The following is a 23,838-nucleotide window of genomic DNA, read 5'->3' on the forward strand; positions in this document are numbered from 1 at the left end:
AAAACAAAACAAAAGCAAAATCCTCAGGATATTCCTTAGCAAGAGGTGAACCACAGATGCACAGAGAAACATGTTAATGGCTACCTGGGTGCAGTTCTAGCAGTCAGTGGTTCACAGCACTGGGTTTCCAATGCAGTGTGTGACAGGAGTCTAAGGCCAGTTGTTTCACACACTGGGAATCTCATTCAATTTCCATACAAAGAGGCTAACGATGGATCCACTACCATATTTTTAAGAGTCACTGCCCTGATTCGTTAATCATAAGCAACTGAAGTCAATCACAGTAAAGGGACTCCCTTTACTTATGGCTACATCATCAGCCCTGTTATTTCTTCCCATTAGTGAAACTTCTGTTATAGATAGGCTATCTTCATTGACCCTAAAATATCCTGAGTTGGGCCTGGAATAGTGCTGAGCTATTGAAAGACTCTTGACTGAGGATTTACTTCAAAGGCATTTTAGAACACCCCTACTACAGTAAACTTTTCTCAAATCCTTCCTAAGTAAGCATACGACAAAATAAAATATAGTGTTTTTTAAAATTTTTTTTCAAATTATCCCAAACCTCAGAATACACAAAAGCTTTTGAAATTTCAGAAACAAAAATCTTAGAAATTTTGGCTTCTTCTTCTTAAATTGTATATAAATCTGTTAGATTTTTCATTACTATTAAGTGAAAATATACGTTAGACTTGAAGAGTGTGTGTTTTTCACATGACCACAATTATTGAGAGATTATTATGTCCCAGTTTAAGGTACAGTGATAAAAAAGCTGATAATTTTTTTTAACCAAAAGACTTTATATCTAGTTGAGGAGAATGACAGCAAGCAAAACAATTAAGTAAAATACAGTAATATGTTAGGTTAAAAGTGCTATAGTGAAACAGTGTCAGTGGACAAGGAGACTTTTCACAGGGATTGTATTTTCAATAAGGTGATTATGTTAGCCTTTATCTTTTTTTCTTTTTTTCTTTTTTTTTTTTCAGAGCTGTGGACCGAACCCAGGGCCTTGTGCTTGCCTCTGTCACTGAGCTAAATCCCCAACCCCATGTTAGCCTTTATCAAGATGAGATTCCTCATGAATGTTAAGTATTTTGATTTCCATTTGTCTTCCAAGTCCAGGAACATGAAAGGCATTGTTCACATTAAAGTAGCCCACAATCTTGAGGAAACAGTTCTGACACAATTGAATGAGTTTCATAGAAAGCATTTATAAGTTGTTAGATATATGGAGTAGCATTCTTTTTTTTTTCTTTTCTTTTTTTTTTTTTTCGGAGTTGGGGACCGAACCCAGGGCCTTGTGCTTCAGGGCCTTGCGCTCTACCACTGACCTAAATCCCCAACCAGAGTAGCATTCTTTTAGCCTTGAAAGCATGTTTAAAAAAATTAAACTTAACTGAGGTTTTGATTAGAGTAGTTGATCGGGCTATATGAAACTAGGAATAAATGTTAAGAAGGTAGTTCACAAAAAACAATAACACATGAGAAATATAGTCACAAAGTCATATGTCCAGCCATGAAGCCTAAGTTTTAGTCTAGTGGTAACAAAAAGCTTTACTATTTTTGCAGGAAGGGGATGTTAGATTTTTATTTCAGACTCTCACTTTGGGATCACTGGATATTGTAGAAAGCAAGAAAAGGCAGTAACAGCAATGAAGTCACATAAGTAAGTGTCCTGGGATCTATGATTGGGCCAGAAACAGAACATGGTGATCTGGATACCATGGTGACATAGACAACATGCTCTAGGGAGAAGTGCAACTTCATGAATCACTCAATAAAGTGTACAGTAGGGGATGCTTAGTGTCTATGTTAAGTCTGAACAAAACATTTCAAAACTGGTAGCTCATGACTAGCATCAGACAAGGCTAACAGCCAGCATAGAGGTTCCTATTCTCCCCACAAAAGAAGTTGAACTTAAAATGAATAGGCACTGTAAAGAATATATGTGTGAGTAAAAATATAAAATACAAACAATAGTGTAGAATATATGTTATACCTGTAAACAGCTATGTATGACTGAAAGCATTAAACTTTCAATTATGGTTCTATGTAGATTCTTTAGTCAGGAACAGAAAACATACCAATTTTTGTCTTATTTATATAACCATTCATGCTCATTTGTTTTGCTTTGCTTTTTATAACTTATATGTAATATATTTACAAATGCATATGTGTATATTTACACAGTCAAGTTCCTTGTTACATTGAAATAGATTTGGAATTTAAGCAAAAAGTGTGGAAATTTATTAAGAAAGTTCAAGAATAGTGAAAATGTTTATCTTGTTTTCTATTTAAAAGATAATAAAATATTTGTGAATGAATAGAGAGGTTTTCACTTAAAGAACTTAGTCAATTCCTTAGTCATCAGGAACATACAAAGCAAAACTACTTTGAATTTAATCTTATACCAGTAAAAACGGCCAAGATAAAAAAAAAAACAAATGACAGTTCATGCTGGTGAGGATATGGGTAAAGGAAAATGCTCATCTATTGCTTTGAGTGCAAACTTGTATAGCCACTATGGAAAGCAATGTGGTAGATTCTCAGGATGCTGCGAATATATCTACCTCATGATTCAGCTACGCTTGAAATTGGAAACAGTCTAGATGTTCATCAACAGATCAATGGATAGTAAAAATGTGGTAAGTTCACACAATGGAATATTATTCAGCTGTTAAAAAAGTGAAATCATGAATTTTGCAGGTAAACAGTCAGAAAAAAAAAAAAAAACCATCCCAAGTAAGGTAACTCAGACCCCAAACAACAAATATATATGCATTCTCTTATATGTAGATGTTAGGTTTTTAAACCTGCAATGGGCAGCTACTATCTGAATAACCATAGAGGTTAGGTATAGGGTAAAGGACTAGGGGAGGGGAAGAAACTGATAGGGTAGAGGATATAGAATGTATAGTCATGGAGAGAGGATTAAGGGGCATTGGAATGGGAGGAGTGAGTGGCGAAGAGAAAGGGAGAGGGAGAAAGAGAGAAAATATGTGGAGGGATAGCTCACACTATAGGCCATCTGAGGGTTACCCATAAACTCGCTGCAGGAGAAGACAAATAATGAACACATTCTCTATTGTCCGGACATGTGTATTTGTTATTCTTCGGTAAGTGGACTCTAATCCATTTAACCACAGAGCTTAGTCATAGAGTAAGAGAATAGTCGAGGGAGGGGAGGATCTCCCAAGGAAGGGGAAATAGAATAGATAGTTATAAAGGGGCGGGGAGGCCGGAGCAGAAGGAGTAAATGAAGTGGAAGGAGGGAAGAGATGGTAAGAGAGAAAATATAAGAGAAATAACTAACACTAAGGGTATTTACAGCTCATATAGAAACCTACCACTATAGAAGCTCCTTAAAATATATACATATATCATCAAGGAAGTCAAAATGGAGTCACCAAATAAAAGAAGAGACAAAGGCCCAAATGGAGATACTTCGCAAACAAGTGAAAACTTCCAGTGCCAGGAATGTGTTACATCTGGTTGAATTATTGGTGGAAGGAGCTCTGTGGAAACCCTCAAACAACTCAGGCTATTGCCAAGGTTATTTGTTTGTCTCTCCACACTGATGGTAAGGTAAGTTCCTACTGCTGAAGGCAACAGTTACATATCTAATTTAACAGGGAGAGGTAAAGCCTATTCTTGAGTAGGCCTTCACCCCTACTGACTAATATTCATGGTACTGCATGAAACTCTCCATACTACCAAAGGAGAAAGGTAAATAAACACCAACCTAGCTATAAAACCTACAATCTACAATGGTAAACTGTCTGCATGATACACTGGTACAATAGTGGCATGAACATAACTAACCACTATTTGATTAGATTTAAGGTCCACTCTGTGAGATGGAACCTATTTGGATAAATCTGTGACATTGCTCCAGTAGCCAAGAATTTGAGACTAAATAGGCCTTGGACCTATGGGAAAACCAAACACTATTGTTCTGCTAAAGAAATTTAACAATAAAAATGATTCCTAATGACATTGCTATATGAATTTATAAGTGTCTTCTCAGCTTCATCAGAGAAGGTTACTCTTGTAGTAAACAGTGACAAATACAGAGACCCACAACTGAACAATGTACAGAGAATGAGAGACCTTGGAATACTCAAATATATAAATATTTACATTTCAAATTTTATATCTTTTCCTGGTTTCTCCTCTGCAAATCTCATGTCCCATCCCCACTTCCCCCTGCTTCTATGAGGGAGCTCCCCCACCCACCCACTTCCAGCTCACCCTCACCTCCTTAGCATTCTCCTACCCTGGGGCATTAAGCCTCCAAAGGACCAAAGGATGCCAGATAAAACAATCCTCTATTATATATGCAGCTGGAGTCATGGATTCCTCTATGTGTATTCTGTGGTTGGTGGTTTAGTCCCTGGGAGCTGGGGAGGGGGGTCTGGTTGGTTGATTTTGTTGTTCTTCCTATGGGGTTATAAACCCCTTCAGCTATTTCAGTTCTTCTCCTAAATCCTCCATTGGAGACCCTGTGCTCAGACCAATGGTTACCTGTGAGCATCCACATTTGTATTGGTCAGGCTCTGGCAGAGCCTCTCAGAGGACAGCCATCAGCAAGAGTTTCTGGGTTTGGTGGCTGCATATGGGCTGGATCCCCAGGTGGGGCAGTCTCTGGATGGCCTTCCCTTTAGTCTCTGCTCCATTCTTTGTCTCTGTATTTCCTTTAGACAAATATTTAATATTACAGAAGCTTTTCAATTTCATGAGATTCCATTTGTCTATAGATCCATTTGATCTTAGAGCCTGAGTCATTGGTGTTCTGTTCAGAAAATTGTCCCCTGTGCTGTTATGTTTGACACACAGCATAACAACTGGTTTATATTATTTAATCAGCTGTTAAATATTTTTGAGATGGGTGGGTGACACCATCCCTCAACCGGGGGCCTTGTCTAACCACTGGATATGGTCTCTACAGGTTTTCTCTTCCCTTTGTTGGGTATTTCATCTAATGTCATCTCCACTGGGTCCTGGGAGCCTTTTGCTTTCTTGGCATCTAGGGCTTTCTAGTGGCTATTCCTAGTTTCCCATCCCCCCACTACCTACTAGGATTATTTTGTTCTCCCGTCTAAGTAGGACTGAAGGAAGCATCCACACCCCTGGTCTTCCTTCTATGCTCCTCCATATGTTCTATTATGGACATTGTGGGCTTTGGGGCTAATATCCACTTATTAGTGAGTGTATACCGTATGTGTTCTTTTGTGTCTGGCTTACCTCACTCAGGATGATATTTTTTGGTTCCACCCATTTGCTTAAGAATTTCATGAAGTAATTGTTTCTAGTTGCTCCATAGTACTCCATTGTGTATATGTACTATATTTTCAGTATCCATTCTTCTGTTAAGGGACATCTGGGTTGTTTTCAGCTTCTGGCTATTATAAATATGACTGCTATGAACATAGTGGAGCATGTATTCTTGTTATATATTGGAGCATCTTTTGGGTATATGCCCAGGAGTGGTATAGCTGGGTCCTCAGGTAGCACTATGTCTAATTTTCTGAGAAACCACCAGATTCATTTCCATAGTACCAGCTTGCAATCCAACCAGCAATGGAGAAGTGCTTATCTCATTGTACAAAGCTAAAGTCCAAGTGGATCAAGGATCTCCACATAAAACCAGATACACTGAATTTAACAGAAAAGAATATGGGAAAGCGCCTGAAACATAACAGCACAGGGAACAATTTTCTGAACAGAACACCGATGACTCAGGCACTAAGATCAAATGGATCTATAGACAAATGGGATCTTATGAAATTGAAAAGCTTCTGTAAGGCAAGGGACACTGTCATTAGGACAAAATGGCAACCTACAGATTAGAAAAATATCCTTACTAACTCTTCATCCGATAGAGGACTAATATCCAATTCATACATAGATCTCAAGAAGTTAGACTCTAGAGAACCAAATAACCCTATTAAAAATGGGGTACAGGCTCTGCCAGAGCATGACATATACAGAGCAAATAGTTGCAGCCAACCATTGAGCTGAGAATTGGGACCCCATTGGAGGAGTTAGAGAAAGGATTGAAGGAACTAAAGGGGCTTGCAACCCCATAAGAACAATACCAACCAACTGGTGCTCCGAGGAACTAAACCACCATCCAAAGAGTATACATGGACAGACCCATGGCTCCAGCTGCATATGTAGCAGATGATGGCCTTGTTGGGCACCAATGGGAGGAGAAGCCCTTAGTCCTGCCTAGGCTGGACCCCCCAGTGTAGGGGAATTTCAGGGCAGGGAGGTGGGAAGGGGTGGGTGGTTGGGTGAGGGAAAGGGGATAACATTTGATATGTAAATTAAAAAAATAAAAAGATAAAAATAATGGGGTACAGAGCTAAACAAAGAATTCTCAACTGAGGAATCTCAAATGGCCTAGAGGCACCTAATGAAATGTTCAACATCCTTAGTCATCAGGGAAATGCAAATCAAAATGACCCTGAGATTCTAACTCATGCCAGTCAGAATGGCTAAATATCAAATGCTAAGGTGACAGCAGGTGCTGGAGAGGATGTGGAATACTCAATTTTAATGGGATGTCTTCATTAAAGTGGAGTTGCCACAGTTTCTAAGATTCGGGTTTCTCAAACTTGTCATTACTAGTGTTTTGAGATGGCCTCTTCACCAACATAGGGGCTATCAAGTGTGTAGTGGGAGTTTTAGCACACCCTACACAGCCTCTTCTCTTAAGGGCTCATTTTCTAAATGGGAATGACCTTTAAGTGAGTAACTGCTTCCCAGAGTGATAACTATGAGGAAAAGAATGTGTACAGATTGCCACAGGAGGTCGGAAGAACTAAAGACTCAGTGATTAAGAATAACGTCAGGAAGCGGCGACATTTCCACTAGGGTTTGAAGAGTTTGTTGCATGAATCATATATATTTGAATATCTGAAAAGAAACAATGAAAACACCAAACAAGAACATTTCGAAGACAGACAGACCTTCTTACTTTTGAATTTGTACCTTGATACAGTACATGTAATATGGACGTGCCTCTTCAACCGAAGTGAAAGAGTTTGGTCAAAGGTGAGGAAATTCTGGTGGGAGCTGGTGCTAAGAGTCCAGTATCTTGTTGCTGTAGACAGAGAAGGAGGTGTCTGGGGGCAGTTCTCAGTTCCTGATAATTTGTATGGGAAGCCCTCCCTGACCAGGCATCAGTAGTACTGAACAGCTGTCTCTGCAGACATGGCCAGATGGCCTCCTGTTTTCCCTGGTATGAGGAAAGAGCAGCTAATCTCTGCGATCTGCTTTGTACTTAAGTCTTCTCTCCATTATGAGGAGGAGGCAGACACACCTCTCTGTGCCACTGGCTCTTTGCAGTGATGAGAACAGTTGCACATACAGGCAAACAAACACTCCATGAGAGTTAGCTCAGTTAATGGGATTGTGTATTAGGGTTTTACTGCTGTGAACAGACACCATGACCAAGACAACTCTTATAAAGAACATTTAATTGGGGCTGGCTTACAGATTCAGAGGTTTGTCCATTATTATCAAGGCAGGAGCATGGTAGCATCTGGGCAGGCATAGTATGGGAGGATCTGAGAGTTCTACATCTTCATCTGAAGGCTGCTAGCAGAAGACTGGCTTCCGAGCAGCTAGGACTAGGGTATTAAAGCCTACACCCACAGTGACACACTCACTCCAAGACCACACCTATTCCAAAAAGGCCATATCTCCAAATAGTGCTACTACCAGGGCCACACATATACAAACCATCACAGATTGTATGTGAACATTTCTTAGGATCTGATAGATATTGTAGAAATTTAAAAGATTTTAGATGGTCTGTATGTTTTTGAGACATAGCTTTGTCTCTCCTAGAACTCACCATGTAAACAGGCTGGCCTTGAACTGTCAGAGAGATCTCTGCCTTTGTCTCTCAAGTGCTGGCATAAAAAGCATGAACCACCACCATACCTGGCTAGAGACAGATTTCTCGGATAAAATACACAAATGCTTACAGTGACTCTCCACCAGATGGGAACAGGTTATTTCCTGTTTACTTGGTATGAAACATTTTTCTCTGCTTGACATTTGTTAGACTAGGAACACATTTTGCTAGAGATTCTTGTAGTTTATGGTTTATCTCAGACTTAATTCCACACCAGTCCACAGACTCACAGCCACACATACTTGAGGAAAGCATGGGCCCAGTGTGGATACTGAAACTATTAGTGCCCTCACACTTGTCATGTCTCACTAGTCATGTCTGACTCTACCTCAGGGCCCAGCGTTCACTTCAGGCTCTTGACAATGTGATTGTGTTGAACATTATTCACTAGCTTGGTTCCCATGATGCCCCCCAAGAGATGAACTTGTTTTTCCCTCTGGAACTGTGCATAACAACCTCACTGCAGAGAAATACACTGCCTTAGGAGAGAGGAGCAGGTGATGCATCAGCACGGCAGAGGAAATGCAAGACAGACCTGGCTTCAATTGCAGCCTCTGTTCACAGCACAGGCAAGAATCCAAACCTGATTTGTTTTGTTTACTCTGGCTATTATTTAAATGAACAATGCTTAATTTCAATTAAAAATATGAGCTCTGTAGCTCAGTATAGTCTATTATACCAGGGGTCAGCAAAAATGTTCTGTAAAGGGCTGGGCAAATGCTGTAGGCTCTGGGGTCCATGTGGTCTCGGTCTCAATCTCTCTAATCCACTATTGCAGAGAAAAGCTGCCATAGTTGAATATAAGCTTGCTCTGTCTGTCTGTCTGTCTGTCTGTCTGTCTGTCAACCTATCATCTATCTATCTATCTATCTATCTATCTATCTATCTATCTATCTATCTATCTGTCTACCTACTTATCATCTATCTGTCCTCTGTCTGCATACCTGTCTATTTTCTATCTATTCTTATTTTATATGTATGTATGTTTGATCTGCATGTATGTCTGTGTATTACATGCACGCCTAGTGCCTATAGCGGACAGGAGAGGGTCTAGGATGATCCCCTGGGACTGGGTTTACAAGTGATTATGACCTTCCATGCCAGTTTGGAACTGAACCTGCAAGATCAGGTCTCGTCTGCAAGAACAACAAATGTTTTTAACCCTTGAGTAGTCTCTTCAGCCTTTCAATGAAGCTTTATTTATAAAACCGGGCTTGCCAAAGTTTCCATTACTTGAGTGCATATAACATCTGACATCTAGATAACATTACAAGTTTTGACCACCAGTCCAGCCTCTAAGAACAGTGAAGATTTCAGATGCTTCACAAAGGGCAGTTAAATGGAAAGCTAAGAATAAGATTGTTAGGAAGCTTCCTCTAGATAATTATAGTAGGTACTTTTGAAATAGTCATTTCTTGTTGTACAAGTTGCTGGCATCTGTGACACTGGCTGTCAATGAGCACTGTCCTTTGGCTGTGCTTATTAAAGTCAATGTGTCCTGCAATGCTATCACTTTGCAGCACTTATCCACTTCAAACATTCCAGCTGGAACCGGATGGGAGACAATGCAATACCTCCACAGTCTGTGGCACTGATAGAATAGTGCAATCTATGATTTTCTTTTCATCTCGTTCAGAGGTTTTCTCTGTTCAGACATACAATTACCTCTGAGCCATATAATGTTGGCAGTGCTGCAGCATCTTCTGGATCCCCATTGAGTCACTTAGTTACTGACTTACAGGATTCCATGAGGTTTTGTCACGGACTCTTTCATTCCAGCTTTAACTTGTCCTTGAACTGTGCACATGTTCTCCAGTTCCTGGCTATTTGTGGCACAAAGGCAGGGAAACTCAACATTTGTCTCTAGTACTTCTCTATCAGAACTTTAGAGATGAACCTTGGCACTTCACCTGAATTGTACATCAAGTGGGTAGAGACACATTTTATATTTTTTAGCTGCCAGTTTTATCTGATCATGCTTTGCTCTTGGTAATAACATATGCATTTAAGGAACCCCCATATTACATAGGATTTTGTTGTGCTTATAGTACATACTTCAAAGTCTAGAAAGTCCAGGAATTAACAATCTTTGAAAATATAGCTACTGATCCAATGAGATAGCTTAGTGGGAAGGACGCTCGTGTGCAGGCTTTCCAGCCTAAATTCAATCCCTGCGTACCAGGTGCCAGGAGAGAACTAACTCCTATGAATTGTCTTCTTATCTGCACATGTGTGTACATATGCACACACACAATAAGTAAAAATTGGCAATTACTAGTATACCTTATTATTATGAAATAAAACATGATGTCACAAACCTGGAAACAACATAAATTTAGTATCTGATGGCAAATAAAATGTAATTTCCATGCTCAAATGTTTAAAAAAAATCATGTGTGTGAGTGCTTGTGTGTGTGTGTGTGTGTGTGTGTGTGTTTGTACACATGCACTCATGTGCATTAGTGTGATGGACAAAGGCCAAAGCAAGGTATTCTTTGATATTTTTCTCCATCTGATCTTTTGAGACAAGATCTCTCACTGGACCTGGCACTGATTTGCTGGACTGCTTGGCCAGATAGCTTTAGGGTCTGGCTGTCTCTGGACCCTCCCAGTGCTATAGTTACAGGTGCACATGGCCAGAACATGGTTCACTTCTTAGGGTAGGAACTAGAGGACTGAACTAAGGTCCTTATGCTCGTGTGGGAGACGCTTCACTCACTGAGCCATCTTTGCAATTCTCAAATTCTCTTTCTTTACAGATCTTGCAGTTATGACGTTCATGTACTTTGAATCATCCCAGGTTTCCCTAACATCCAAAATAGTTAAAATCTCTTCCGGTATCTTCCAGAAAGAGGATTTATGTCAAATTGAATATATGCTTTTCTTTTCAAACAATATTGAAAGATCTGTACTTTGACCAGTCTTCTAAATGTTTATTCACTATGATGTATCTCTTTGTGGACTTTGAACTACAACAGACATGTAGACTCTATAATTTCTACCAAGCTGTTTCCCATTTTGAGTGTCTTCATATTTTTATCTTTAATATTAAAACTTGACCTTTAAGAGCTCAGTTAACTTCATTTTTTTATTGGAAACATTTTCTTTCCTGTAATGACTCATCTCAAGTTTAATGAAATATTCTGTAAGAAATATCAAATCCACAAGTAAGCTGCCAAGGGCTCTTCCACTTGAAGTAGCAGAGCGTACTTGGCTGAAATAGAAAGATTAGATTATGAAAGTATGCCTTCAGAAGAGCAGCTGTCTACAGGTAAATCCAGGATCGCTGCTTTATCTCATTAGGCTGAGGACAATTTTGGATTTTGTTGCTGCTCTTTAGTTTTCTTTGGTTTATGACATGAACCAATTACTCATTCACCCTGCACACAAAGTTTTCCACCAGCAAATCGTAGCTCTTGGTACAGAGAAAGTAATCAAGCAAGCTTGCAAGGCCTGCTGGGCTTCTGGGCTGGGGTGCTGTGTAATCAAGAACTCTGACAATTATCTCCAGAGCCCAGCTTTAGTAATTACATCTTCTGCAATACACTACAGCGGCGTACCAAAAGGTTGTGGGCCCTGGAATAAGCTACACACATGTCAGCTTTCACTAAAAGATGCTGCAGAATTCATTCTTTCACAAAAAGGTTTGGGCTCTACTGAACAATCCTAAGCAGAGCCGCCATTTGGAATGCCCGCAGATAGTTGTGCATGGAAGAACAGTGAATTTCCTCGCTTACGGACTTCTGCCGCACACACCCTTGTGTGTGTATGTTTATACCCAGCCATCCTGAGAAAGGGCTAAACTTCACAGAAACTTCTGGGCTAAACTTCACAGAAAACCCTTTCACTTTTATTTGGGTTTTCTTGTGTTAATCTCATATAATTCATATAGATTACTTATTGATGTCCTGCCCTACAAACAAACAAGGTCCAATCCAGCAGCTAAGATAAGGGATAATTATCACTAGAGACAGTAAGTCAAGGTATTGAAAATCCAACTGAGGCAGTCATAGTCATTTCCTCTTCTATTCTTGTCAGCAAATATGTCCAGCATCACAGACATTGAGTGAACACTTTACAGACTGGCTTTTCTTTTTTTCTTTTTTCCCCCCATCTTTATTAATTTGAGTATTTCTTATTTACATTTTGATTGTTATTCCCCTTCCCGGTTTCACGGCCAACATCCCCCTAACCCCTCCCCCTCCCCTTTTATATGGGTGTTCCCCTCTCCATCCTCCCCTATTACCACCCTCCCCCCAACAATTCACTAGGGGTCCTGCCAATACTGAACCCCCAACGTTCACTGGGGGTTCAGTATTGGCAGGATCAAGGACTTCCCCTTCCACTGGTGCTATTACTAGGCTATTCATTGCTACCTATGGGGTCAGAGTCCAGGGTCAGTCCATGTATAGTCTTTGGGTAGTGGCTTAGTCCTGGAAGCTCTGGTTGGTTGGCATTGCTGTACATATGGGGTCTCGAGCTCCTTCAAGCTCTTTCAGTCCTTTCTTTGATTCCTTCAACCGGGGTCCTGTTCTCAGTTCAGTGGTTTGCTGCTGGCATACGCCTCTGTGTTTGCTGTATTCTGGCTGTGTCTCTCAGGAGAGATCTACATCCGGTTCCTGTCAGCCTGCACTTCTTTGCTTCATCCATCTTATCTAATTGGGTGGCTGTATATGTATGGGCCACATGTGGGGCAGGTTCTTAATGGGTGTTCCTTCTGCCTCTGTTCTAAACTTTGCCTCCCTATTCACTCCCAAGGGTATTCTTGTTCTCCTTTTAAAGAAGGAGTGAAGCATTCAAATTTTGGTCATCCTTCTTGAGTTTCATGTGTTCTGTGCAACAGACTGGCTTTTCAGCTTGGAAATGAGCTCCCGGTTCTGTTCTGGCTCCTGGAACAGGACGTGATTTTTTTTTCCTCCCTGATTTAAGGGTGAGGGAAACATGAAAGTTTTCTTCTCTGCTCTCCTTTTGTTCAGGCTGTATTGACATGTGACAGGCACCTGGAGTTGCACCAGAACTATGTAATCCTGTGTAGTGACCCCAAAGGAAGAAAACTAGCCAGCCAGAGATGGAGTAAGGAGAAAAGAACCAAACGCCTGACCCAATTCAGGATGCTTTTTTGAAAGTTCATTTTGAGAAACAATCTACTCACTATTTCAGAGTCTGCCTTTATTCAGAACTGGGTTATTTTAGCCGAAAGCATATTTCCTAACATATGCATCTACTTATCAAGTTGAAATCTTATGGAGTGTGCCTGGTGTTGGAGATAGGATGAAACCCAAAGCCATTCTACAGGGTCAGATATACCATACATTAGAAAGAAGATCCTGCTTTCAATGACAAATTTTAATAAATGTTAATCAAAATAAACCAATGAAAATGAAAATTTTATCATTTTATCATTTAAATTATTTGATAGTATATACAAATTAAAATACTATGAAGAAAGCTTGACAAAATTCAAAGCAATGTGGATTGCTTACTAACTTGGTATAAAACGTGCCCTTAGGATCATGGGGAAAAAGTTTGCTAAGTAAGAGATGGAAAGAATGTAAAGTATTCACACATCTTTTAACTTTAATTATAAGCTTTTAAGAATGCATTTTGGTTGATTGCTCACTTATTCTTTTCCCACATTGGAATTTTCAGTATTATGGATTCTCATTTTAAAATACATTTTTATCAAGTGTTCTTCATGTTTTGACATGAGTTCTAGTACTTTATACAACTGCTTTTCAGTAGCCATGTCTGTGATTCTAAATATATAGTTTCTTTATATTGTTTGTTTTTATAGATTTTTGAAATTTAGATGTTAGTGTTTTTCAAATATACATTGTTTTTCCATTATATTGTCAAAGAAAATGAAAAATTTGCTCATTTGATTCTTTTTAAAATGTCTCTGACTCAGATTCATCTGTTTTTGATTTACTCAGTCCTTTCATGAAAGCATTCACTGAGGTTCTATTTTACTGTCTGGATGCTAAAATTTTCATTATGGGTACACTTGTTAATAGTATCTACTATCCAGAGAAGTCAAATTAGATTTTATTCCAAAATTGAAGTGATACCTGTTTTAGTATTTAATTTTGCTTACAACGGCAACCTAAAAATAAATTTCACCTAGGGTAATTTTCAACTAACTAACTAGGTTTAATTTTTCCAGTGGATATAATAGGGGATGAAGATTATTATACTAAAATATGATTATAACATTCACTACTTAGCAGTTTTGGAATAAAATACAGCAGGATAGCTATCAAGAATAATTGACTGTAAACTAAAAATATCAAAGGGTAAGAAATCTACTTGACCTGAAGAAACTGAACGTACTTCATAAGAAAACTAACTTCAGTTCAACAATGTAAAAGATACTGATATCTAATTACACATTCCTTATGGGTAATTACACCTGAATAAAGTAAATCTTGTTTTTAAATAGTTATAATATCTACCACAGTTTCTCAGTATATTATGAAGATAAATTTAGTTTAGGGAAGATTAACTTTGTTCAAGAGAACAATATTTGGTAATTATCAAAGAGGAAGAAATTCTGACTCCTCAAATCATAATTTTTACTGAGTACAAAACAAGCCCACTGCTTAAGCTCTTTGCCTTCATTCCATAATGATGTTTCACACCACTTACTAAATCCTCTATAAATTAAGCTTTTATTTTTAACCAAATAATTTTTCTCTAGTTTAGCTCATTCCTTTGCATACTTAGATGATAGGCACTACAATCTAGCTGCAGCATTCAGGTAACTCTCAGCATCATGGAATCCTTATTAAAGAAGAAGAAGAAGAACAACAACAAAGCAAACACCTGTTTATTAATAAGGATGGTGGCTTAAAGATTTAGCTTGTATGGTATAACAATCCTAGCATAGTAAATTTGGTACAATCTCAGCTCTGGATCTTATCTAGGAGATCTGGTAAATTCAGAAATAAAGTGATCATGAAATGTCTTGGAACTGGTACTTCAGGGCTGAACTTCGACAAGCACTATGAGATAGTGCTTGAGCGAGAGTTCAACAGAAGGCATTAATGTCATCATTTTCCTAGCTGTTAAAGTATCTGGTATGTTTTAGAAATAGCAGCATATTTTTTCAGTAACGTTCTCTGCTACATGGAGATCAAAGGCGTTCTTATTTCTTTTAACATTCATGTTCAAGGGACAGACATGAGTCATGTTTTTCTGAGTAAGCCTATTTCAGTGAATTATTCCTCTGTGAGTCCACAGCAGGTCATGCTATCAGGGCTAAGGTATCAGAGCCTTCACCCCAAGAGGGCCACATCTGAGGAGTGGAGAATGACCACCACAGAAACCAGAATACGAAATTCCCATTTCCACAGGAAAACATTGTTTATCTCAATGAAGCTGCACTAGAAAAAACTGGTTCCCTTTCTTCTCTATCTTCTCTCCATAAATATCACCGCTTCCTTCCCAATATCCAAACATAATAGAAGCCTGGAGGCTATTTCTCTATCATCATCCAAATACATGCCACAGCCCTGGTCATTCTGCCCCTGTGACATCTGACATAGAATAGGTTTCTTTCATGGTCTGCCATTGTTTTAGTTTACTTTCCTGATTGACAGCTATCTGGCATTTGATAGTTTCATCACCAGACTCTGATTTCTGCTCCTAAAAGGATAAAAGATTAAAAATCTGTATCATCTTCCCTTGAATAATCCCTGAGGTAGCTGGATCTGGTAGATTTTGGCTTGAAATACATAAAACTTCAGTAAAAGTTCAAATTCTTGGACAATGAACTCAAGCTACTTGAAAATTTGACCACAGCTTACTTTCAAGTTTTACTGGCCATAACACTTCTAACATACCATCTATAGCCAGAGGAGAGAGCACACCATCCATTCTGAGTGGCTGGCCCCCTTATATAGCCCTGCTTTGACAAATCTAAATCCAAGGTTAAGGGATTAAAAGAGTCCTTTACACACACCTGGAAGATGCCTAAAAAAATCAAGAAGGGTAATGTAAATGAATAATCATTGTAAAAAAATTCTTCTCTCATATATTGTATCTGGACCACAGTTCCTTTCCTACCCCTCACTCTAATCTCTCCCCCCTACCTCCCCTGTCCAACTTCCACCTCACTTCTGAAAAGAGCAGGCTGCCTAGGGACACCAACCAAATGGTATAACAAGCTACAATAAGATCAGGCACATACCTTCACACCAAAGCTGGATGAAGCAAACCCGAATGAAGAAAATGGTTCCACAAGTAGGCAAAATTATCAGGAATGTCCCCCGATTGCATTGTTAGGATTCACGTAAGAATACCAAGCTGGTCAGCTATTACATATGTGCAGAGGACCTAGATCAGATCCCACAAGTCTCTCTATCTCCGTGAGTTCCCATGGGTGCCAGTTAGGTCATTCTGTGGACCACGTTCTAGTGTTCTTGTGGTGTTCCTGACTCCTCTGGTTTCTCTAATACTTCCTCCCCTTCCTCTACAGGACTCCTCGAGCTCAACCTAGTGTTTGGCTGTGGGATTCTGCATGTGCTTCCATCAGTTGCTGGGTGAAGTCTCTTTGGTCTCTTTCTAATGAGGAATTGCTAGGGGAAATATATTTGGCTTCTTAGAAGAAAATTGCATATTATAAAAATTGTTATTTTATCTAGATTAAAACTATAGATAACACAAGATGAAATCTCCTTGTGCATGTGTACTCAATTTGAAGTCTCTTGGTACATGCACACTCTGTGTGAAGTATCTTGGTGCATGCACAATTAGTGTGAAGGCTCTCATATAAGGCCAAGCAATGAACAATGTCCCTTTAGGAATCTATGTGCTTTAATATCAATGAGGAAAAATGACAAGGCATGGAAATCCATCACTGCCTTCTGCTCTGAAATATATGGCCTAGGTGGTCTGAACACTACTGGGAGGGCCTAGATGTGTGGAGCGTCTGTTATAGTTACTTCTAATTCCACATGATGAGCCAATAAAACTCATTGGTTCTTGTCCTACACTATTTGTAAAAACCACAGACTCTAATTCAAAATATGGGTTATTATTTAGAGGAAACTGGCTCACTGACCTTTACAACAACTTACAAATTCAATTTTTTTCACATTTCAAACAGTTGGAAAAAACCAGAGAAAAACACTGTGCCATATGAAAATGACCTGAAGTTATCACAGTACAACTGTTCTAGAACACAGGACCAAGGATTGGGTAATCAATTAAGTACCAGAGGCTAGAAAGGCGAGTATCAAGGTGCCAGCATCTAATCAGTACCCTCTTGTTGCATTCTCTGAAGGAAAGGCACTCTGAGTTTTCACAGGGCAGAAGACCCAAAGATATGGGTAGGAGATAGTGTCTGAAACCTCTTCAGAGTTCTTAACCCTGTCAGGGAAGGGGTAGAGCCTCTGGCCCATATTGCTGCTTATGTCTCATCTTTTACTACCACACCATTAATACCTGAATTACAGAGAAGACTCTTTCATGCCCCAGCACCACAGACACATAGACATTTATGTACTTCCTGTCAAGGTCTGCATTGGCTTTATAGTGGCAGCATTGAGGGCAGATGACTTTCCATTCCAACAAATCCATCATAGGCTGAAAATTCTATAAATCATGGATTTAGTAGTCCTAACATTCAGGGTTTCTATGTTTGAAAAATGAAGTGTTGTTGAAATACGCTTCTAACATGAGTTAGTAGTTATAAAATACTTAGATGGCTCATGGTATATACTAACTAATGTTATGGTTATTTTGAGAAATGGATCCTAGAATCAGGTTAAGAAGAACTGTCTGTATTATGTGACTCAATCAACACATTTCAGACAGTGAAGAAGTCAGGCCTATAGTACAAATCACCTAAAGAAGATTTGGAGGTTGAACTTCCGATAGATGTAGTAAGAGAGTCACATATCACTCCTTCATCACTCACAGATAGCCACTGCATACCAAGCACCAAAAGCAGGCAGGGAAGTGAAAAGCTCAACACCACCTTGTTTTAGAAGGAACACATAAAACAAGCAACAGGAAAAATAAAGGGACATGTAGGTGAATGCATGGGACTGAAGAGCTGAGTAGTGGAAGACCATGGATAGATGCTCCAGTCAGACCACATGCAGGAAAAAAAAACTCCAGATGGACCAAAATGCCACTTATTAATCTGTCTTTAACTTTTAATAGGTGTAAAACCATTATAAAAGGTTACAGATAAGAAATGAAATGCTCATTGGATTCTCACACACGGACCTCACAATATTGCTAGACTAAAAAGTAACCTACGGCTGTTCCTGGACACCGTCAACCTTCCTGAAGGAAAAGTGACTCTTACCATTTCTTATAGCACAGATTAGTTTATATTATCGCATTTGTAAATGAAAAACATATTCATTGTGCCTAGCTTCTTTTGTTCGACCTTCAACAGAGTCCTTACATAAATTTTCATAGAAGCCTATTTGTGATAATCCAGATCTGGAAGGAAGCAATCAAAATATCCACTAGGATGTGAAAACATAAATGACTCTACTATATCTGTACAATGGAATAGTACTCAAGTGACAAAAATGACATTATAGCATCTCTTCATAATACTTGTTTAGTGAATAAAGCCAGGCATAAAAGTGAACATATTCACAATGATTTTCTTAAAAATTTCAGATGATTTGAACTAATTTCTGGTGACCCAAAACTGAGATGTATTTGGGTGGGGCACAGGATGAGATGCCCAAAAGGACACACTGAGAATGGATTTGTATGTACATTTTGTTGATTGGTGTTAGGCCTTCACTCTGAGCTTGTATTCCAAAACTTAGAAAACTACACACCCTTTCCCTAGTTTTATATAGAATTAACTAGTGCCTACAAACAGCATGTAACAACGGCATCTTATATTTTCAGTCCGTAATTAGGCTTATACTGATGATATCTCTATAATCTAGATAAGAGAATATCCATCACCTCTAAAGCTTCCTTTATTAATTTTGTTTGTATTTCACTTTTTAATGAATTCATTTTGTAAGAATATCAAACACTAATTTTTTTCTATCAATACGTTTCAAAGTATAATGCTTTGGTGATTACTTGGGCTTTGTGCTATAGAACACATCTCTTCATCTCCTGGAGCAGGCACTCTACAACAGGAATTCCCCTGCCCCATCCCAGATAGCTGGAAATCTAGTTTACATCAGTGTCTCCCTTTATTTCCATATACAAAGAATCATACAGAATTTGTCTTGACTGACAGTTCAGCAGCCCGCCTCCTGTATACTTGTAGGTTGTAGGTGGCAGATTTTTCCTCAAATAACGGAATTACTGGGTGTGTATGCTCTGCCTTCCTTATCTGTTGTTGGATTTTTACAGTTATTTTGCTATATTGATTGCTGTGAATTTATACATTTTAAGTTTGTGCAATGTATGTCACTTATTCTTCAACAAAACTGTTTTCAATAAGAAGGAGGCCTGCTAATTCCCCTGACAAATATTGCTAAGAACTTTCTGAGATCAATACACAGTCAAACCTCTGAAAATACACAAATCCTTAGACTTTTAGAACATTATTTTGGTGGTCATCAACATAATGGTAGCTAAGAGCTGGGCGGTTGGATGTAATCCTTTCTTTTTCATCTGGCTAGCCCTGTGACCTTGGGCAAGATGTTTTTCAGTGTATCCTTTCCCTCATTTACAAAGTAGGACATAGCAGATTTTGCTTCAGAGCAACTATGCTACTGAGAGGACTAGATGAGTTAATCTATGTAAATAGTTTCAAATTCAAATATTAGCAATTCTATTAATTACTACAGTCAAAATTCTCCCACCAAATTAGGTAAAATCAAACGCGCATTATCTTATGCCAATTCACCTTAATGAGGCTTTAAAAAATTTCTTTCTGACCTAGTAATTGCACTGCATGAAGTCTGGAATGAATGTGTCCTTCATTGGACAATGAGGCCCCAACGAAAGAACTTTCCAGATTTTTAAAAATAGTTTACCAGCTTCCTGTTCATCTCTATTTTTGTAAAAGATGGTCCCTGGTCTAGAATGCCTCTTCCGTAAAACCAAGAACGTGCTGAGAGAACTGCTAGGAATGCTTATATTTTACAATGGAGAAATTCTGGGTTCAAATGTAAGTGGAGACATTTCCTCAAGAGGCTGGGGAGATGACTTGGTTGGCAATATGCCTGATGCAAAAGCTTGATGACCCGAGTCCAGACCCCCATGTAAAAATCCTGGCACAGCGGTGAGTGTCTGCAGCCCTAGGGCTAGTGAGGAGGTTGGGAACAGTTGGATTCTGGTTACTGGACAGCTGACCTAGTTGAAACCTGAACTCTAGACACAGTGAGAAAACTTGTTTCAAAATATGAGATGGTTAGTGATTGAGGAAGAAGACACCTGACACCGATCTTTGGAATTCACATATATCTTGTACTCATGTGCATAGGCCTACATGAACACACACCACAGGCATATGTGCATGTGCATGTACACACACACTCACAAACATACACACATACTCATATGCACATGTATTTATTTACTTACCCATCAGTTAACTAAAACATGTTATTTTACAGCTTTGCTGCAGTGAAGTCAGAAATGCAGATGTCTCTCTCTGAGGTGCTGATTTTCTTTTAGTTGTAATGTAACACCATCTGTTTTATTTTGTTTTGCACATCTGAGCTTTTGCCATGATGGTAATTCAACTAAAAGGGAGCTAGTGTTTACACCTTTGCTGGTTGCTGAATGCCAACCATTTTTGTTTCAACACTGTTCCACAGCTTATCCTATTCCAATAGTCTGAGATCCAGCATAGTCCCAAATCCAAAACTTTTTGAGCCCTTATATAATGTAATAAGTGGAAATTTCCATACCTGATCTCATGTGACAGGCCACACTCAAATCTCAGGCTTACTACCAATATTGTAAAATTATTTAGGCTCTGTATAAAAGGTGCATGTGAGGTTAAGTGAATTTTATGTTGGAGCTCTAGTCCCATCTCCACGATACTTCATTATACTAACATACTGATAGTCCAAGATAAAAAATGCAAAATAATTTCTCTCACACATTCAAGAAAGGAGATATTTAGCCTATCATAAAATGATTGAAATTGACATCTCAAATGTACTAGGCCCTTGAGAATAATTCTGGGTATAGTTTCACAGTTTTGTAAATAGACACATAAAATGCCCTTAGATATTTTAGCTTTATTGTTTTTATTATATACAATACTCTTGAACAATCAGCAGGAAATTCTATTTTCTCTAATTGTCACAGGTCCTCTATTCATTCACCGAAACAACTTTAGACACATCAGTTTACCTATCACTGGGGATGCAATGCTACAAAAGGCTGTCTTGCTTCTAAAACGCCCACGACGCAGACCCTGGAACGATCCATAACAGAATATCACTCTAGTATTTCATGCCTAATGTCTCATATGCTTTTATGACAGAGAGACTGGGGTTGGAGAGCAAGGAGGTTCTCACCCAGCACTGATATTTAGGTTGGATCTTGGCCAAAACAATAAAGGAAAACCATTTATGTTCAAGACGAAGCACATAACAGTTGGTGCTTTGGCATTTAACATTTTCGGGTTCTTTGTATTCACAAAAGAGCAAATGTCTCAAGTAGATACTTTGTAAATGAAATACAAATTCTCAATAAACATAGAGAAAAGTGTCAATATCTCTAGTCGTCAGGGAAATGTAGATCAAAACTGTATTGGCATTCCATCTCACTCAAGTCAGATGGTCATCATAAAAAAATTAAGAAGCCTAATGAAAACAAATTCTGGTGAGGATGTAGGGAAAGGGGAACCTTCAATACATCATTGATGGGAATGTACCTTATTTTAACCACTGTGGAAATCACCATGAAGGTTTTTAAAAATTTTAGACTGGAACTGCCTTATGATGGAGCTGTAACAGTTACGGGCATGAATGCAAAGGAAAGGAAGTCATCTTACTGCAGAAACACCCGCATACCCAGGCTTGCTGTGGCACTTGGTTCTCATCAATAGTTGACCAAATAAAGAAAATATAGTGTATATATACAGTAGGTTTTTAATTCAGCCATAATAAGAACGAAATTGTTTGCACACAAGTGGATCGGACTGGAGATTATCATGCACAGTCAAGTTAGGCACATTCACAAGGACTAGTATCTCATATTTTCTCCTCATATGTAGGGCTAAGGGAAACAAGAGGGCTGTCAGGGAGGAGGAAGCATAAGTGCATGCCACGTGCAGCCAAGTATTTGTATAGCTCATATATGCTCCCAGATAAGCTGGTTTCTAATCATTTACTCAGCGAGGTCCTAATTTTTGACCTTGTGACTTGTCTTTGGCTACATTAGAATATGCCTCCAGATTGTATTTAGAAAATAATTCTTAAATCCCAGGGCCACAGAGTGAAGCTCCCAATTAAGAGAAGATCTGGAATACATTTGAGTACATCAACTTTACTACTGCATACGCTGATAATAAAGCACGTGTCATTGAATATCCCTTAAATTTACTTCCAAATTTGTCTCTCCATTCTACTTCCTTTTCTCTGTCTTTGGTTCCATAGTGCTCAGTCTCTGTTGGCCTCCTTAGAGCAACTTGTCTCCCAGTATACCACATTCTCTGCGCACCATATGCATTACAATAAAATTGTTGGAAAGGATGTTTAATTTCCCTAAACAGTTATTTGTTGTGATTGAAAAGATTCTAATTATTTGACCCCTGGCCCTCACTGATACTTTATAATTGTACAGCCCATTCTCACAGGAATTCTCAATTTTCTGTGTTAAGAACGCTAGTTTCCATACCAGCCATAAGGTCCACCCATCTTCCATCCTCTAGCATCTCCTTGTGTTGGGTGAAGTCCTGTTATGTGTGTTCCCAATTACATGGACATTCAGTTCCAGCTTTTTCATGCAGTCCAGAGGGCAATTCCTTTCCTCCAGCCTAGCTCTTTGCTAGATTCTTGTTCTTGACGCCTTAGTCTTAAGACTTTCACTGTCAGCAGGCTCAGGGAAATCATTATCATGTGTCTTCTTTCTTCATTGTCTATAGTTTGGCATGAAATGTTTTTATTCTGTCTATTAACAACCTGGGTGGAACCTTACAAATATTAAAAATATAAGATGACAAATACCAAAGACTGTACATAATTTAATTATGTGAAATGTACTGTGCAGGCAAATTAATAGAGTCAGAAAACAGACAGGAGATTTTCTGGGGCTGGGATTAGAGAGAGGATAGGAGTTGGTATTGACTGAAAAAATTGGATTCTGGCGATAATTACACACTTGAACAATATTGACTTTTACAGTTAAAATGAACATATTTTATATTCATTGCATAAATGATATTAAGACTACTTTTTAATGAAAGTAGCTTCAAACTTCAATGAAGTGATTTTAAAGCAATTAAAATGGAATGGTATGTATTTCTTAGCATCCCATCAGTAACGGCTGTGGCTTACTTTCTTCTGACTAAAACTTTTTCACTGTGGCTGCGCTGTTGCCATACAGTATAAAGTGAGTCCCTTGGTAGTTCTCCCTAGTTAGGCAACTTATTCCTTCTCTGCTCATCCAGTTTTAGGGTAGGACATCTATATTGTAGTCCTTGCCTCAAGGATCAGGTATCTGTGTGGAAGACAGGTTGAAAGATTGTAAGGGCCAGAGGTGGTGGGTGACCTCAAGGAAACAGTATTTTCTAGACAGAATAATGTAGAAGCATACATGAGCTCACAATGGCAGTGAAAACATGAATAAGACCTGTATGCACTCAAGCCAGACAAGATCCCAGCACAAAGAAGGTGAGTAGGTATGAATTACCACCTCTAGCTGAGTAGTCATTCCATTTTGTAGCTGCTGGAGGTAATCTTTTTTTTTTCTTTTTTTTTAATGGTGTGATATTTGGTTTATTGACTAGACTTCAG

General features: G+C 38.8%; 1 protein-coding gene across 7 annotated transcripts in view; it reads right to left on the minus strand.

Annotated features, from left to right (window-relative positions):
- The window catches only part of Lrrc7 (leucine rich repeat containing 7), a 479,249-nt gene that overhangs the window by 142,411 nt on the left and 313,000 nt on the right, over nt 1-23,838 (minus strand).

This window comes from Rattus norvegicus, chromosome 2 (genome assembly GCF_021556685.1).
Source record: "Rattus norvegicus strain SHRSP/BbbUtx chromosome 2, alternate assembly SHRSP_T2T, whole genome shotgun sequence".
NCBI lineage: Eukaryota > Metazoa > Chordata > Mammalia > Rodentia > Muridae > Rattus > Rattus norvegicus.